The sequence below is a fragment of the Rhea americana genome, unplaced genomic scaffold (assembly GCF_003343005.1).
Source record: "Rhea americana isolate MKP2758 unplaced genomic scaffold, rheAme1 scaffold_153, whole genome shotgun sequence".
In the NCBI taxonomy this organism is placed as follows: domain Eukaryota; kingdom Metazoa; phylum Chordata; class Aves; order Rheiformes; family Rheidae; genus Rhea; species Rhea americana.
In genome coordinates, this window is record NW_028185628.1 from 1,682,610 (window position 1) to 1,699,673 (window position 17,064).

Here is a 17,064-nt window from a genome sequence, read left to right on the forward strand (position 1 = left end):
ACACATTGCTCCTTGTTATGACGCGTAAGTGACACTTCCCTGTTTTTTTTTTTNAAACTTTTTGTTACCTGTAACTCTTATTGATGCTGGTTTTGTACTTGTTTTTTTGGATCAGTTTTACTACGTTAATTGCTGTGTGTAGAAAAGTTTACTTATGGACTTTGCTAGCTATGACATTTTTAAAGGGCTCTGTTTGCTAAGTAAGCTTTTTTTAAACAGTGTTTTTCATCCAAATGCTCTACAAGTCTTAAAGCGTATRCTTTATATGAATTAAACTATTTTGAATAGCCAATATCTTTGTCTAAGTTTTAATCCTCTTGGAAGCAACAATGGACAAAACAAAATTTCCACCCAAAGCCAGATCTATTTTTCAGTGAGTCCTAAGAAAAATAACATTGAGTAGGATTATGCTATTGGCTTTTAACTTTTTTGGATTGTTTCTTATTCCATTGTTCTACCCGAGGCTGAAGTAGTGGTAACATATCCCTTTACATTATTCTGTTTATTCTTTAAGTGTTACTCTTTTGCCAGGTGTTCCTTACTGAATTCTTTTAAACAGCATCATCTCAGTTCTTTATCTGAAAATATGGAAACTACTTGGATATCTTGGTGACTTACTGGGCACTTCTTTCCACTCACAAGCAGAGGTAAACAGATCAGATCAGAATCTTAATGGAGAGAAGAGAAAGGGAGCATGTATGTTTATGAAACCTGAATGCTTTCCACCAAACTACTTGTCCTGTTTGCCTCAAGTATCCTGTCTGAGTTCCTCTTTGGCAATGGCGGATAATCTTCCTCTAAATTTTGTTTTCCATTTTAGAGTCCAGTAGATGATCAGGTGAATCAGGGAATTAAGTATTTGCTCTGTTTTTACTACCCTAAATAGTCACTCTTTTGCTAGCTAATAATGCTGTATTGCAACAGATTGCTGGTCTTGAAAGCTGTGCTGTTGGTACTGGACGTTTCTGCTAGGATTTCTTTTTTTTTCATTTTGTATCAATGCACTGTGAAGCTGCAATATTTGTGGGGTGTGAGTGGGCACTTTTAGACATACTATGTAGATAGATAGATAGGTTATGAGTTGCTTATGATTTATTGGTAATGAGTTAATCTTTAGAGCTACTGGTGGGAAGAGCAGAAATTTTTGATCCAAAAAAACTTGTGGTGTTCCCAAAGAAAGGAGTAATGCTGTTTGCATGTTACCTGATCAATTAAATTCAAGCTTTCTTTAAATTAAGTTCAGAATTGGTTTCATTATTGATTTTGATATCCAATATAAATTGAATCTCATTATACTTGGTTAAAAATTCTGGAAAGGACATTATCTACACAACCTGGTGCAGAGTGACAGCTATCCTGTCACCATTGCACGCGTATTGCAGTGGAAAAGCCAAAGTTACAGCTTCAAAGCCACTAGCAGTGTTGCAAATGGAATTGAGCATAGATCTGAAGAATTACAAATTCTAGCTACTGCTGGTGCAGGGATTTAAGGGAATGGCACAGTGGAGAGGGCTTATTTTAGAGCTTGTCAGAAAATATTTAACAGAACATAGTTTTTTAAATAGTTTACTTTTTCAAAAAATCATTTAACTTTGATGACGCTCCTATGAAACAAATATTGCTGACATAGTAATTTATTTTTGAAATTTAATTATGGGAGGATTTCAGGCCTTTTTGTAGCACAGGCTTGAAATATTTGTGGTAATTCTATTACAAAGCAGTGAATAATTACATATCGTTCCTTGCACAGCTGTTTTACTATATGACAACTTGTATTGGACACTACCACTACTATTGACATGTTGTAATGACAAAAATGAAAACAAGGATGAATTCGAACTAAGTCTGCTGTTAACTAATATGTATGGCTGTTGGTCCTAGTTGGTTTAATGATACAGAAACTGATACGTACTGAGAGACAGTTAAAATGGATGAAGACATTACGCACAGGTTATCAACAATATGATGGCATATCTGAATTCAATAGAAGGTAGAACTCAAGATATTGATTAAGATCAGATGTAATTCACTGAAAGTAAATAGTTTCAGGTTAAGAGACTGAACAAGGATAGACATGTGAGTAACTGCCTTATTTCACCCAGAAGTGAGAAGGTGTGAAGAAGTTAAAATGTATTCATTAATGCTTTGTGTGTGGTCCGTTGTCTGCTGTGGAGAAGGTATTCGGTATATCAGCTTGTCAGCCTGAACGTAACTTTGCATGCTGCAAACATTCTGGAACTTTTGTTGCTTTTTTAAAAAAATAACCTGTATGTCTAGCAGTGCTTTCTCAAAAATCAACTGCTGCCATGTGGGTATGCCCTGTGAGAAGTTTATATAATGTAGACAGTTTTGTGAACTGTTACTGGAGGTTCAGTTCACTCTGTGGTTCCTCAGGCCTAGAACCTGGGCACTGGAAATGGATTCACACTAATTTCCAACTCCACATACACTTCACTCATTTATGAAGTATCTAAGCAGAAAGCATGTGTTAAATTAATTAGATCACTTAATTTGATAYGAAACACTGCATTAATGAAGTTGATTAAACTATGTTCATTAACAGTTTAATGTTTGCATGACAGAAAAAAAAACACCAGTCTTTTTTTAGCTACCAGACTCTCTGAAATAACAGGACATGATTGAGTATGGTGCTGATTAACACAGCTATGTTACAGCTGCTTCATGAAGGGTATAGAGAGACTGCATCTCAAAAGTTAAGGGGGTTAATGTGTTCCTGGTCTTTCCAGCTTCAGCTATTAGGTCAAACATTTCAATATTAATTCTGAAGACATGGATCATTACATTTAACATAAAAATGTTTAGCTTAGGAAAAAGTAACATTTTTTATGATTTAATATAAAATTGCTAATCTACGAAAATGAATGTGTGTTTTCTATTTTTGTAGTTGCAGCAACATTCTCAAATAGATTCAGATGGTTCCGGTTACTACTCATGATCTATTTGAGCCAAAAAAAAGGGCAATACTACTTTAGGAATCTGGAAGGTTTATAAACAGATCGGTTGTGGCACTTTTAGGATCTCATTTTACTTCAGGAACCAGTAAAAGTGGCTACACCTCTAACAGAGAGAGAGAGGCATAAATACAAGGGTCAGTTTAAAGTTGGGGCAAATAATTAGGGGAAGAAGAAACTAAGCAAGCAGGAAGTGTGATGAAAAGGAGAGCAAGCAGATAGTGGCTGGCTTTCCCCTTGCTTTCTATAAAGAAAGCAGAGAGTAACTGGGTGCTGCTGAAGGCTTCACCTGAGTAATTTCTTCAGCTTGGCACTCCAAAAACTGGGCATGGTATATKAAATTGCCATATATGAAACCATGTAGGCTTGTCAGTGAAGCTGCAGCCTTCTCCTGACTGTATGTTCCTATCTTTGGGACAGAAGATGCTTGTCAGTCTCWGTTCAAAACAGAAATTCTAAACTTTGGTCAAAGATGTAAAATAATTACATTAATGGTCAGCTTCTGATTTTTTTAAAATTAATATTTAGCACTATATTTTATTTCCTAGAAATCACTGTAAACAACTTACAGAAGAAATAAGAAGTGAAAATTTTGATGAAAGATGCGTCAATCTTCTGAAGGCACAAGTAATGCAGTTGGACAGGCAGGTAATAATGAATAATGAAAATACAGAAAATAATTACAAAAACTTGTATTTCAAGGAATCATTCCTAAAGCTATTTGATGCACAGGAATGTCAAAGGGTGGCATTCTTTAAATTGAAATGGGAGTGCACTGTTGTGGTTTTCAGATCTTATGGTCTCMAAATATAGCAAAAGCTGGAGGGAACTTCCGTAACTGAAGGCACCTCTTCCAACAAGAATATGTACACAAAGCAGAAGCTGGTACAGTCCATTTGTAACAGAGGCATTTTGTTCCTTGCTGTCTGTTGTTGTCTGTTGTGATCTGTCATTTCTCCTCTGCTGATAAACAGTTTCATCTTTCAGAGAAAGGCATTTGTATTTGATATACTTTGTGAATTTTGCAAAGGTTTTTCTCATTAAACTTTCCTTATATGTGTAGACCTTATTAAAGTATGAACTTAAAGTGCAGAGAGGCATTTTCAGTAAAATATTTAGAAGATCAAGAGGGGGAGATCAAAAGGAAAGTGGATGAAGTTCATGTGTATGATTATCCTAACTGAATTTTATTATTTTTTCTGTGGTTGTGTATATTCTCTTTTTAAATATCAAAATGTCTAAAAAGTACTAATATTTTTGAGGTTGTGAATGTTTAAGGCTATCTCCAAGGCAAAACTTTTAAGAGGATAGAGTAACTGTTYTAGCTAAATTGACAGTTGCAAAAACAGACAAGCTTTCAGGCATGCGGCCCTTCCTTGGCACCTACACACACACAGGGATACCCAAACAGGCTATGGAAGAAATTTCCCTTCTGTTACTAAAAGATTTGAAAACTGTTGCATGACTTCCATAATTTCTTATAATAAAGATTGCAAACATCAAACAGTGTCGTTTCTCTAAAACCACTGATGATTTTAACATCCTTTAATACATCATGGGGGGGATGGGAACTCCCTAGATTTTTAAAAAAGGAGAGTAGTCCCCAACACACTGAACAACTAGGGCAAAAGGTTTGTATCTTAAAATAATCTCCAAGTGTACGTACATCTGTAATGCACTCCTGTAATTTTTAGGAAGTTATAGTCATTGTTTTCTTAGAAGTGATTTATGAGAAACTAGTTTCTGCCAACACTACCAGTTAGATCTGAGTTTGGAGAGTTGGTCTGGATTCTCTCTCACTTGTAGATTGATAATAAAAATAAATCCAAAAGCCAGATCAGGAGTTAGGTGGGATTTATCATACTGCCCAAATCTAAGGTAATCTCATTCCTTCCTCATCTATTTGGATTTAGATTCGGATCATATAGTAAGCTGCCAAGTAAATTATTTGATGCTTTTTTTTCTACTTTATAGCAATGAAAGATAATTATGGATGGGTTTGCCTCCCATTAAAAGATGAAAAAACGCCTTTGTGTTTACAAGGGGGAAAATGTATGCACGTGGGCAATGAGATGATGAAAATATAACTTAATTACTCAGATACATCTACTGCATGGTAAATGTGTGTTATCTCTATGTTGCTTACCTTGGTCTGATGGTTTCCTATTCCAACATGTTGAAAAGAACACATATAAGCTGTCTAAACATCAGATTTATCGTGGGAAAACACACTTGTTTTGATTTGCTAGGTAGCTGAAAGCAAAATAAACCAGAATAAAAACAAAATCCCTTAAAAGCATAGTTTTAAAAATAAAATACAAATGGAATAGAAAACATTTTGGTATTTCCCAAAACTGCATTAAAATGTTAGCGTATCCTGTCGTCAACATGCATCGTAAGCTCTCCAAATCAGTCAGAGGATTTGAAGGAGATACTGTCATGACTTCAGACTTAAAATACTGAAGATAATTTAGGGAAAAGATGAGAATTTACTGAGTTACTTTAGATTCAATGTTATTTGACTTTGGGATTTGGGTAAATTCAGTGAATACTTACAGAGGTGAACATTAACTATGGTAACTATTAAACTTCTGTTACATGGAGCTAACAGTTTTTCTCCCCTCTGCAAATATATGATTCAGTAGGTAATACAGTCCTTTTTGCTGGTATTCATTCTCTTACTGTCATTCCTACTGTTAAGTACAGACCTTTTTATACAGTATGTAATCCTAGTTTCCTTAAAAGTACCTATTCCAACTATATCCTTTATAAAAGTGATTTGTTTATAACTGCTTTTCTATTTATTTTTACAATCTCTGACTGCATGTTTCACAAAAATGTATTAGAGAGACTCAAGCTTGGGGCTAGTCTCTGTCTAGTATTTTTTTTAATTTAAAAAGGAGAAAAAAAATAGAAAGCAACAACCCAGACTAGAACCTAAAAAGTTCCAATAATGATTAAAAAAAAGTTCCTATATTCATACCTTTTGGTCTTTTTCAAAATGTTTAAGCCTACTGGAAAAGAAGAAATACTGATGTTTTTAGTTCCTCATTTCCCACTATAGAAGTACTGAACTCAAGGGAGTATCAGTGAAAATCTGAGTACTGAGTAGCCACTGGGTGGCTACTGTGCTTGATAAAATAATGAACTTCCATATAGTGGCCATATTGTGACATTCTGTTTCCCAGGAAACAGTGCTGAAGTGGATGAAGATCAAGATTTTTTTCTTACTGTGAACTGTAATATAGTTTAATAAAACAATGCATTTTATGTTACATAAAAATATCTTTTAAACACTTATTTGAACTCTGATAACCCACTTAAAGAGATGAAGTGATTCTCCTGTACCCTCAAGCAACGTTAAGTGCTTTAGACAGGTTTCAGTATGACTTCATCCTGTAATTAAGTACTTCAATATGAGACTCATAAAATTGACATTTTTCAATTTGTATGTTAGAACAATACAGATTGTCATAAGGATCACCTTGACTAATTTTAAATTCATGAAATTGTATTATCCTTAATGCTTTGCTGAAAACAACTTGAAAGCTGGACTAGAAAAAAAATGAAATTTTGGGGAGGGGAATTGCACTAAATGTAGCACTCAGACCATCCAAGTTGATACAGATGTTTCTTAATTAGAAAAAGGTAAAACTGAAAAGCATGGAGGTCACATCTGTCTTCTCTCCTGTGTTGACTTTCCTTGTGTTAACTGAGACATTTGTTTTTATTATAGTATATAATATTTGAATGCATTATTGCTATTATTATTGTTGATGTTCTCAGCCCTGGTGAGGTCTCATCTCGAGTACTGCGTCCAGTTCTGGGCTCCCCAGTACAAGAGAGACGTGGAGACATGGAGAGAGTCCAGCGTAGGGCTACAAAGGTGATCAGAGGGCTGGAGCACCTGCCCTGTGAGGAACGGCTGCGAGAGCTGGGCCTCTTCAGCCTGGGGAAGAGCAGACTGAGGGGGGATCTGATCAATGTGTACAAGTACCTGAAGGGAGGGTGTCAGGGGGATGGGGCCAAACTCTTTTCAGTTGTCCCATGTGACAGGACAAGAGGCAATGGGCAGAAATTGAAGCACAGGAAGTTYGGCCTGACCGTGAGGGGGAATTTCTTCCCTGCGAGAGTGACAGAGCMCTGGCCCAGGTTGCCCGGAGAGGTTGTGGAGTCTCCTTCTCTGGAGATCTTCAAGGCCTGCCTAGATGCAACCCTGTCTACCATGCTCTAGGTGACCCAGCTGAGCAAGCAATATATCACTATCCATACATATATTTTTCATGGACACTGGCGCTTGGGATAAATGACAATTTTCTGCTTTAAGGGTTAATTGCACAAAATTAGGAAAGATACTTCTGGTGGTAAGGGTTCAGGGGATATATGAGTGAAATGAGTGAATTGTTTCAGTCCCCTTTTTAAAAAATAAAAGATGGGGAAAACATGGCAAATTAAGACAGGCAAAGGGCACAGGAATGCATGTTAGGAGGAAGATTTTTAAGATGTTTGACTAAGGGAAGCCTTTACTGGAAAAAGCCTTTTCAGAGGTTAGATTCCCCATCGCCTGGTGTGAGGACAGTAAACTAAGAAGTCAGAAATGAAGCTTTGGAAGAAGTCATGACATCTTTTAATCTAAGTTGAGTACATAAGAATAGAACAGTATGAGAAAGCAGCAAATGGCAAGTGATGCAGTAAGAAGGGGTAATGGGGAAACAGGAAGGGAAAGGGCAGTTACAAGTATTTATAATAGTGATAGATAAGTATTTTAACTGAAGAACGGATGCTATTGTTACTCAGTTGTGGTCAGCAGGGCACTACTGAAGTATTTGTGCGGTAATACAGGAGGTCTTGTAAAAAGACAGGGGAGCCTGAATGCTCCCTGTACAGGTTAACAAACAGAAATAATGACAGATACGAAGAATGATTTTTTTGAGGAAAATGAAAATAAAAGTGTATGGTCATAATGTGGTACCCTGGATTCAGTATACTGAGTCTGGGAAGAGATGGTAAGGAGATTCTGATGGGGTGGTCTTTGGAAACTGCAAATCTCTTGGACAAGATTTGCCAGATCTCACAATGTTAGAGAGAGTAACGCTATTCCCTCTATTTCCAGATATGAGGAAAAATTGCCAATAATCATGTTAGAACTTAAATACTGATTAACATTTAATCAATATCTTCATAAATTAATTTTTTTCAATTATACTAACTTGATACTAACTTGATTTTAGGGAGTAGCATGGAAAAGCAGAATACTTTAGGTCCTGTAGGCCTGCGTTGATTTGATTTGACTTGGATTGATAAGCAGTAATACATGTTTAATGTTCTTAATTTCAAAAGGGCAAACACTGAGAAATTAAGGATTTATGAAGACAGCTACACTGTAGAGCCCAGATAATCAAATGAAAGGGAGACTTAAAATTCCAGATGGAATATTTTTTGAAGCAATGTAATTTGAAATGAATCCAAATGCACGAGAAGAATACTGATGTCCAAAAGAATATTCCTAAATGCAGGCATGGGAAAGAGGCAATCAGTCACCAATCAAAGAATTCAAATTTAGGGRTGAAGTGCTAATTGCCAAATGTAGTGTGTTAGGAATGAAAGCAAAGAGCAAAGTATTTTTCAGCCACTTAGTTTAAAAGAGTAAGGAAAAAGATGGGCTGCCTGTAGTGAGGATGAAATGGAGATTGAACATAATCTAGGTTGGTTTGGGAGTGAAATACTTTGCCTCAGCTTCCAGGAAGGGGGATAATGATAGTTTTGAAAGAGAAGTAACCAAAGCACTAAAACTTGAAACAGTAATGTGCTGTAATTGGCATTCTGTTCCAGCGTTCTCAAGGAATTGACACTTGAGAGATTTATTAAAAACCTAATGGATCCTTGCATTGAAGTGAGAAGTAGTATCATATGACTACGGAATAGTAAATGCTTGTACCTGATTATAGATACAAGAGTAGAAGGGGTAATTATTTGGAGGTTTATTCATCTGAATTCAATAGTATGGAAGCTTTTTTGCTTGTTTTGTGAATTTCCAAAATCTTTGAAAAGAAACATCTGTGTCCAATTGTTTAAGTAGAATTTGAAATAATACGCATTATCCACCTTAAAACAAACAATATTTAACCTTTGTTGTTTAAAATCCATATTTCTAAACAGAGAAGGTGTGTTTAGAACTGCTGCATCAGTTTTAGAGAAATGCAGGCAATACAGTGCCACAACGGAGATTAATCCTTTAATGGGAAAAACTCTTTTAGTATAATAATGACTGGTTGACTGAAAAAAAAAAAAGCAAATAGGAAGTTAGCAAAGGACAAATGAAGCAGAAACATCAAGTTAGAGGATATTTTTTAGTACCCTTTGTTATTAAGAGGCTGGTCTTGGGCTCAGCTCATTACATTTTCATTAATGACTTTGGCATGAAATCAGAAAAAACATTTTTTAAAAAATCTCAGTATAAAATTAGGAGATGTACTGAGCTAAGGCTTCATACAGGAATGGCATGGCTTTGAGAACTGAAATAATACATGAGACCATCTTCTTGTGGCCTTCCACCATAACTACACTTATTTCCAAAACTGAACCCAGCTTATAGCCTGATCTGTAGCCTTAAGTCTTCTGTGTTCATAAGCCTGTTCAAGAGTGCACAAACCAGTTATTTTTCATCTGTTTCCTCACTTCCACATGTGCCTGTATAATGAGAATAGTCTCGCTTATGCCTAAGATTTTATCTTACCAACTTTTGTTTAGAAGTAATTAAAATATCTCTAGTTTGGCTACGTCTTGAACTGTTATGATGCATCCTTGTAGTAGATGTGTGTATCCTCTTCTAATTGCAATTGCTCTGCTGATGTCTGATAGGGGAATCCTGACAAGCAAGTACAGGTTTATGTTAAGTAGAGGTTCATTTACCTACAATCATTTAGTAATACATCAAGAACTTTCATTCAACACAGTGTATTGCTTCTTTGTACGTGCTTATCTTTCTTATGTGAGATGTATATATTCAGCTGCTAATTTTAAATTTATGCACTTCCTTGCGCTAATCTTAGGCTTTGTCTCCTGATGTTCTCTAAAGGAAAGTGTATGTGATCGAGTGTCACTTGATAACTGGTTCCAGCAATTGGTGGAACAGGTAGAACTTTCATTCAAAATTATACTGAGTTGTTTCTAGCTTTGTGATTCTGGAGAGGAATGAGATTAACTGATGTTTAGTTCAGTTAATATGAAATGAGAGCTTGATGAGTGCTGTGATGAACTGTTTGCATGAAATTTGTTGGTGTGAACAATAATGCAGAAATGATCCTTACAGATAAAAGTGCCTATGTGAAGTGGATTGGTCATGTGTTTCTACAGGTGTTGGATAATACAGGCACAAGTATGCTTCCCTCCTCAGGGTTGTTTCACTGCTTTTTGCTAGCTGTGTACTTTCTAATTTGTACAATTGTCCGTTTCTTCATGGTCATCTTTTGTGTGATGAGTGCTTGATTCTCACATATCTCATAGTGGATTGAATGTGGTAAGTCAGGTGGGAAATCGGGCATAGGCTTAGTAAACGTAACTTTGCCTGTTCTTGGCCCGTACCAAATGCTCCTTGAAGTTGGATGACCTGTTGCCTTTCCACATATAGGCAAAATGTATGTAGATACCTTTCAAGGGAGGCAGAAAGCAGGAAAAAAAGGCCTTATTACTTAACTTTTTTTGGGGGGGGGGGGGGGGGTGAAGGGGAAGGAGGGGCAGGCCTGTACTATTCGTTGTGAACTGCCAAGGTGTTAACATTGTGGGTAGACTGTTGAAAAATGACTACAAAAAAGACCTGGCTCCTCTTTGGAGCTACTTTGATAAAAGCAAGGCATCAAGCCCAGTGCCAAGCACAAAGATCCATTTTGCTTTATTATATAATGTTCAATTACACATGCCCTGTTACCACAGTGTGCACAGCACATAACAAAAGTTTTTAACAAAATCTGATTACAGTTATGTTCAAAGCCATTAGAATTGATTTCAGAAAGCTCTTCCTAACATATGGAGTTATATTTGGAGTTTTGGTTGTTGCAGTAGAAGTAAAGTTATTGTGGTGTACTAGAATATACAAAGCAGTACAGTATCTTTTTGTACTCAGAGCTTCTGCAGATCGGGATATTCAGTAATTTTGAGAAAAGCTTTGACTAGACTAAGATGACTAGTCTTTACTATTGAACATGTGTACTTTTTTCAGGTGTCCTAACACACTTGTCTAAAGCAGAGTCTTAAAAACAAGAAAATTAATTATAATTTTATCTGGAAATATGCAGGAATTAAACTTACTTTATTCTAAAAATATTYGTTTAAGGTTTCTAGGTAAAGATAAAAATTGCAAACAATTCAGCTTGTTTTCTTTATCTGTATGGGCATAAAGCAGGTCATGTTTGTTAATTGTGAATTTTGCAGCTCAGCTGTGCCTATGAGAGAAATTGATTTCTCACCAAGAGACACAAATGTGCCGTGTGTCCTACTTTAAAACTGCCCATTCAGAACTAATTTGCTGCATATTAAGAAATGTACAGATGCATATAGTGTTCATATGTCAGGTTTTTTTAATGTAGACTATGGGCAGTAGGTTAATTGAGGGGTCAGGTGCAAGTATTCGAGTGTTAAAATTGCAGTGTTGCCATCATCCTTAATAAGGCTATGTGCCTTGAGAACTTGGCGTAATATTTAATTGCTTGTAATAAATGTAGCAGAATCATTGGCAATCAATCACATTTGCTACAAAAATGTTCAGTGTCAATCACTTTTCATAAAAAAAGTTTGTATATGTATTTAGTATTGTATTATTGTTTTTGCCTCTAATTTCTCTCTCTCTCTCTCTCTCTCTCTCTCTCTCTCTCACACACACACACACACACACACACACACACACTCTTTAAAGCTTTAAACTTATTTTTGGTTTGTTTTTCTGAAGCAAACTGATCAGGAAATAGATGCATCTCAAAGTCTGTTGGCACGAACATACCTTCAACTATGCTAATTTATCTTCCATCCACTTTTATGATTTTTTTGCTTTAATCTTTCCTTCCTTCCCCTTCCAAGTAGAAAGAAACTGGCTAGAAATGAAAAGCTATGTTTAGATTAATCATAGCATCTGCTATGTAAGTTTTCACTTTTATTTTTTGTCTTTAAGATGTTAATGAAAAACTCAACTTTCAGATTAAAGTTTTCCATGAATTGTCTACCATAATTTGCATTCAGAACAAACAAGCACACCATCCTTATATAAGATAAGCCAGTATCATTCAGCTATTCTGCTGAACAAGGAGACAGCATGCACAGCTGGTACAAAGAGTTTGGTAGGCAGAGAGCTAAGAAAAGAAGGCACTACCATGTTTACAAGAGTAGTATTCCGGTAAACTGACTGCTCCATCAGACCCACCTATGCAAATTAAATTACTGGCAAACAGTTTGCTGTCTACAGTGGAATACATACAGTTGTGAGTTTGAAGATACTGTTGCTCCACCTTTTTTAAATCTGTATTGACAACTTACTATATTGCCATATTATGAGGTCTCAGCTGAATAGGCTTAAAATGGTCTGGGAATTAATACTGAGTTGACGTTACATCTATCCTTCTTAGACAAAGCACGTCCTTAACCAGGAGGATACTGCTAAAGCATCCCTCTTTCCTGTCCCTCAGTCAGTTAATATGCACCTGCTCTACTACTGCAGTGAGATCTATCTTGTTAAAACATTTAAGCGAATTACTGAGGTTTAGCATAAGCAAGTATTTTTATCAGTCCAGCAGGTTTCTGCCATTGGGTTGATGAAAAATATTGTCATTTTTAATATTAGCAATTAACAGAAATAGATGGTATTTTGTCCAGCAGGTTTCTTTTGAATTTTCAGCTCATTTCTAGAGGACAGAAATGTGTTCAATGGGGCACTCACCACCTTGGTTTTTTTCCAAGAGTTTGGCTGCATTGGCCCATGTAGTTGTTGCTGCTTCTCAGTCCTAGCTTGTCTCAGTGTTTTTGCTTTTGGCATAGCAAGCCATGATTTCACTTGATTTCTTACCAGATGTCTTCCTCCCTCCCCCTCTCTTGCCCCTTACGGGAATCCAATTTTCTTCTCAGTTGTACTCTTCGTGTGTGGCTCTTTCTTCAGCTCTTACAGGTTTGCCCATAATAACCTAATCATATCTGCAAACCACTGCTATCTTTGATTGCCCATCTCCTCCAGCAGTTGCCCACATTCTTCTGTGTGTATGGTTTCCCTTTCAGACTTTCCATACTTGCTGCAGTTGGTCCCAGCCCTTGCCCTATTTACTGCTTATAGTGAGCTCCTCCCTTCTAGTGAGAAGCACGTGAGGTTGGTGAATTCAGCCTCTTGTCCCTGGTAGTGAACTCTGGGGGAGGCTTAAGGAAAGAATATAAGAAACAGACGTGATAAAGTGATCCTTCCTGTGAAACACTCACCCTGGATTCCAGAAAGCTATCAGGGACTTCTTGAACTGAAAGATTTCATCCACTGTGTGCAGTCTTCCCCAAAAGACCTGTCATCCATTAACTTCATGATATACGTATGTTTAAGTTTCCAATATTCTACATGATATTTCATTTAACACCTGTGTTTAGGAAAACTAAAGAATCATTATGCTTTACTCAGCTTTTCCACATTGCTCATGATGATTCTATTATATTCAATGCTGTTTTCAAATACTTTGTCAAGTCTGTTACAGGTTAAAAATTCTGGTTTCTCTGGCAGGACTGTTCCATACTTCCTGCTATCTGTGGTCTTTTCTGCCCCTCTCATAGTGTCTTTTTTCATCCTCTTTTGTTATTCTCTGAACTCACTGATTGATGTCTTTGTTTCGATTTGCTGCTCTGATTTCCCTTGAATGAATTTCTATTCATTTGTTAGGAGCAGGAAAATGTGATGCTTTCTGGGCATTTGCAGGGGAGATTGGGCATGTATCTCCATTTGGCCCCATGTAGCCGTGCACTACAGTTACATAAACAGTTCTGTTCAACCCCTTAGCCCTGAGCTCACACAGAGTCAGTAACTGAGAATGATGAAAACCCCCGCCTATGAACAGCACCAGGAGTTGGGAAACAAGGATAACATCACAGATATTTTAACCTGAAACTGAGCAGTTGTCTTTTACTTGAGTCCATGTAGTTTTTTTGCTGAGATAAAAAAAGAAAATCCGTAAAAAAAAAGGACATTTCTTGCCAAATTTGAATTCTGTACTTCTGGGGGACGTATTTTCTCTGACCTGATTTTGCAGACAGCTGAACAATCTTGGCTGAAAAGTATGTTATATTTTATTTTGCCTGAGGCATGCAAGCAGCATGAAAAACCTAAGCCCAAGTGATTAAAGTTTGGCAAATATACAAGCAACTGAGAACCTAACCTTAAGATTGTACTGACAGTCCCACCTACGGTATGGAAATTATTTGTTAACTTAAATACACTAAATTCTCTTATTATTTCCTGGTATCATGTGCTTGTTATAAGTAATTGTGTGTTGTTACATTAGGAATATGAAATGATTTAGTGTTAGGGTGTTTTTTTTGCAGTGCAGTGTAATGAAATGCAGGTGCACACTATCCATAGAGCATAAATAGAGTTGAAAAGAGACCAGGATTTTTTTTTCCCACTTTTTTTTTTTTTTTTTTTTTTAACAGCAACAACAACAATATTCTCCTTGCCAAATCACTCCTGTGCTCTCAATAGCTCCATTTAAGTGCAGGGAGAGACACTGAATCGGAGAATAGCTGAGTTTGGAAGGGCCCCTGGAGATCATCTAGTCCAATTCCTGGCTCAGAGCAGGATCACTTTGAGCAGGTTGCTCAGGACTGTACACAGTCAGGTTCTGAGTATCTCCAAGGTTGSCAAACCTGTTCCAGTGTTTGATTGTCCTCAGAAGTAAAGTTTTTTTTTTCTTATGCATAAATGGAGTTTTCTGTATTTCAATTTGTGCCCATGGCATCTCATCCTGTCACTGGGCACCACTGAGGAGAGTCTGGCTCCATCTTCTTTACTCTTCCATCCCACCCATCAGATGTTTATACATATTGATAAGATCCTCCTGAGCCTTCTCTTCTCCTGGCTAAACAACCTCAGCTCTCTTAGCCTCTCCTTGTATGAGGGATGCTCCTGTCCGATAATGATCTTCGTGGCCCTTGGCTGGACTTGCTCCAATATGTGTSTCTCATGAAAACTGAACTCAGCACTCCAGATGTGTCTCACTGGTGCTGAGCCAGAGAGAAGGATCACTTTCCTCAACCTGTTGGCAGCACTCTTCCTTAGGAAGCCTAGGATGCTGCTGGCTGCCTTTGCCATGTAAGTGCATTGCTGTCTCATGTCCAACTTGTCCAACACATTCCCCAGTTTCTTTTTTACAGTTACTTTCCAGCCAGTCAGCATCCAGTCTATCCTGGTGCATTGGATAATTCATCCCAGGTATGAGATTTGTTTTTTCCCTTTATTAAACTTCATGAGGTTCCTATCAGCACATTTCTTCAGCCCTTGGATGTCTCTCCGAATGGCAGCGCAACCATCTGATCTATGAAACACTCCTCACGATTTTGTCATTAGCAAACTTACTGAGGGCACGCTCTGTCCCATTATTCAGGCCATCAGTGATGATGTTAAACAGTACCGGCCCCAGTTTTGATTCCTGTGGGAAGCCACTATTGACTGGCTTCCAGCTAGACTTTGTGCTGATGATCACAACACTTTGAGCCTGGCAGTTCAGCCAGTTCTTAATCCATCTCACTGTCTGTCTACCTATCTCATTCTTCATCAGTTTTTCTGAGGATGTTATGGGAGATAGCACTGAAGCCTTACTAAAGTGAAGATAAACATCTCTCTCATCTGCTCATCACTGAGCATATTACCTCATTGTAGAAAGCTATCAGGTTGATCAAGCTTGATTTCCCCGTCATAAATCTATGCTAACTACTTTCAATCGCCTTCTTATCCTTAATATGTTTGTAAATGGTTTTCAAGATTATTTTCTTTAATAATCTTACTGAGGTAAAATATCAGTAGAATTGTACTGGGAATTTTGGAGCCTCTGTGCTCAGCGAGCTGTTGGTTGAAGGAGTATTTCCGAGTTCATCTTATCCTGTSCTGAGTGTACAAAATTGGTACAAGTTAAATGTCTTTGTACTCCTGAACAGATCTGATTGGAGAACTGGTAAGTCCAGGTATGGGAAGTGTCCTGTTGAAGTAATCTTTGGCATTCGTAGTATATTGCATCACTCGGCATTCTAATAATGGTGGTGTTGCCTTCTAGTCTAGAAATAAAAGCATTTTAGGTAAGTCACATCCCACAATTGAGTTTTTTTTATTTTGGGGAATCATATTTGCAAATGGTTTGTAGAAAGAAATTAAGAAAAGTCTGTTTTAATAGATATTCCTGACTTAGGCTCTCAATAGGTTCTTCAAAGCTTTAGCAGATCTGCAGATTTCTGGAGAAAAGTATGAGTATTAATACAGTGTTTAGATTGTCCTTTTTTTGTGATCTCATAAAAATGACTGAAAAATGACATAATTGCAGGTAGAAAATTACTGTGCCAACTGGCAACCAATTGTTGGTGACAGATCACTACATATTACCATTCCTCCAGTTCTCYGTTACACTCTATTTCAAAGCACTCATCAAGTGTGAACTGTAGCTATTCTGCTGACAGAGGAATAATTTTAAGCAATCGCTCTTTTGTTTTCATTTTCTTCAAAATTTGGTACAGTAGATACCGTCTTAGATTGTATTAATTGTATCTTAAGTGCATACGATTTGTATTTCCGTTGCTTTAATCCTTTTCCTTAGGCAAATGATATATGAAATCTTGCAGTTTTATATCAGAAAGGAAATCTGGCCAAACAACCTGTGATACTCTTAATGTTTGCAATGGGAATGTAGACAGTTTAAATCAGCAGTGTGGTTAGAATTTCAAAGTCAAAAATGAGAAAACAGTATTTGAATGTTTATACTGCATTTCTGATGAGCATCTTTGCTGATTTTCTCAAAATGTCTTCTAGATGTTGAAATAATAAAGGCTTCTATTGATATTTCATGCTTCATATTTCTGTTGGGAAATAATTTGG

At 36.9% G+C, this 17,064-nt stretch overlaps 1 long non-coding RNA gene across 2 annotated transcripts in view; it reads left to right on the plus strand.

Moving 5' to 3' along the window:
• LOC146598792 (uncharacterized) overlaps positions 1–17,064 on the plus strand; it is a 49,547-nt gene that overhangs the window by 25,114 nt on the left and 7,369 nt on the right. Inside the window, exon 1 of one of the 2 annotated variants that reach the window (XR_014895201.1) lies at positions 3,526–3,620. The exons of the other annotated variant lie outside the window; for it this stretch is intronic. This is a non-coding gene — a long non-coding RNA (uncharacterized LOC146598792). Of the gene's footprint in view, positions 1–3,525; positions 3,621–17,064 lie in introns of those variants that run through there. 2 annotated transcript variants of the gene reach the window in all.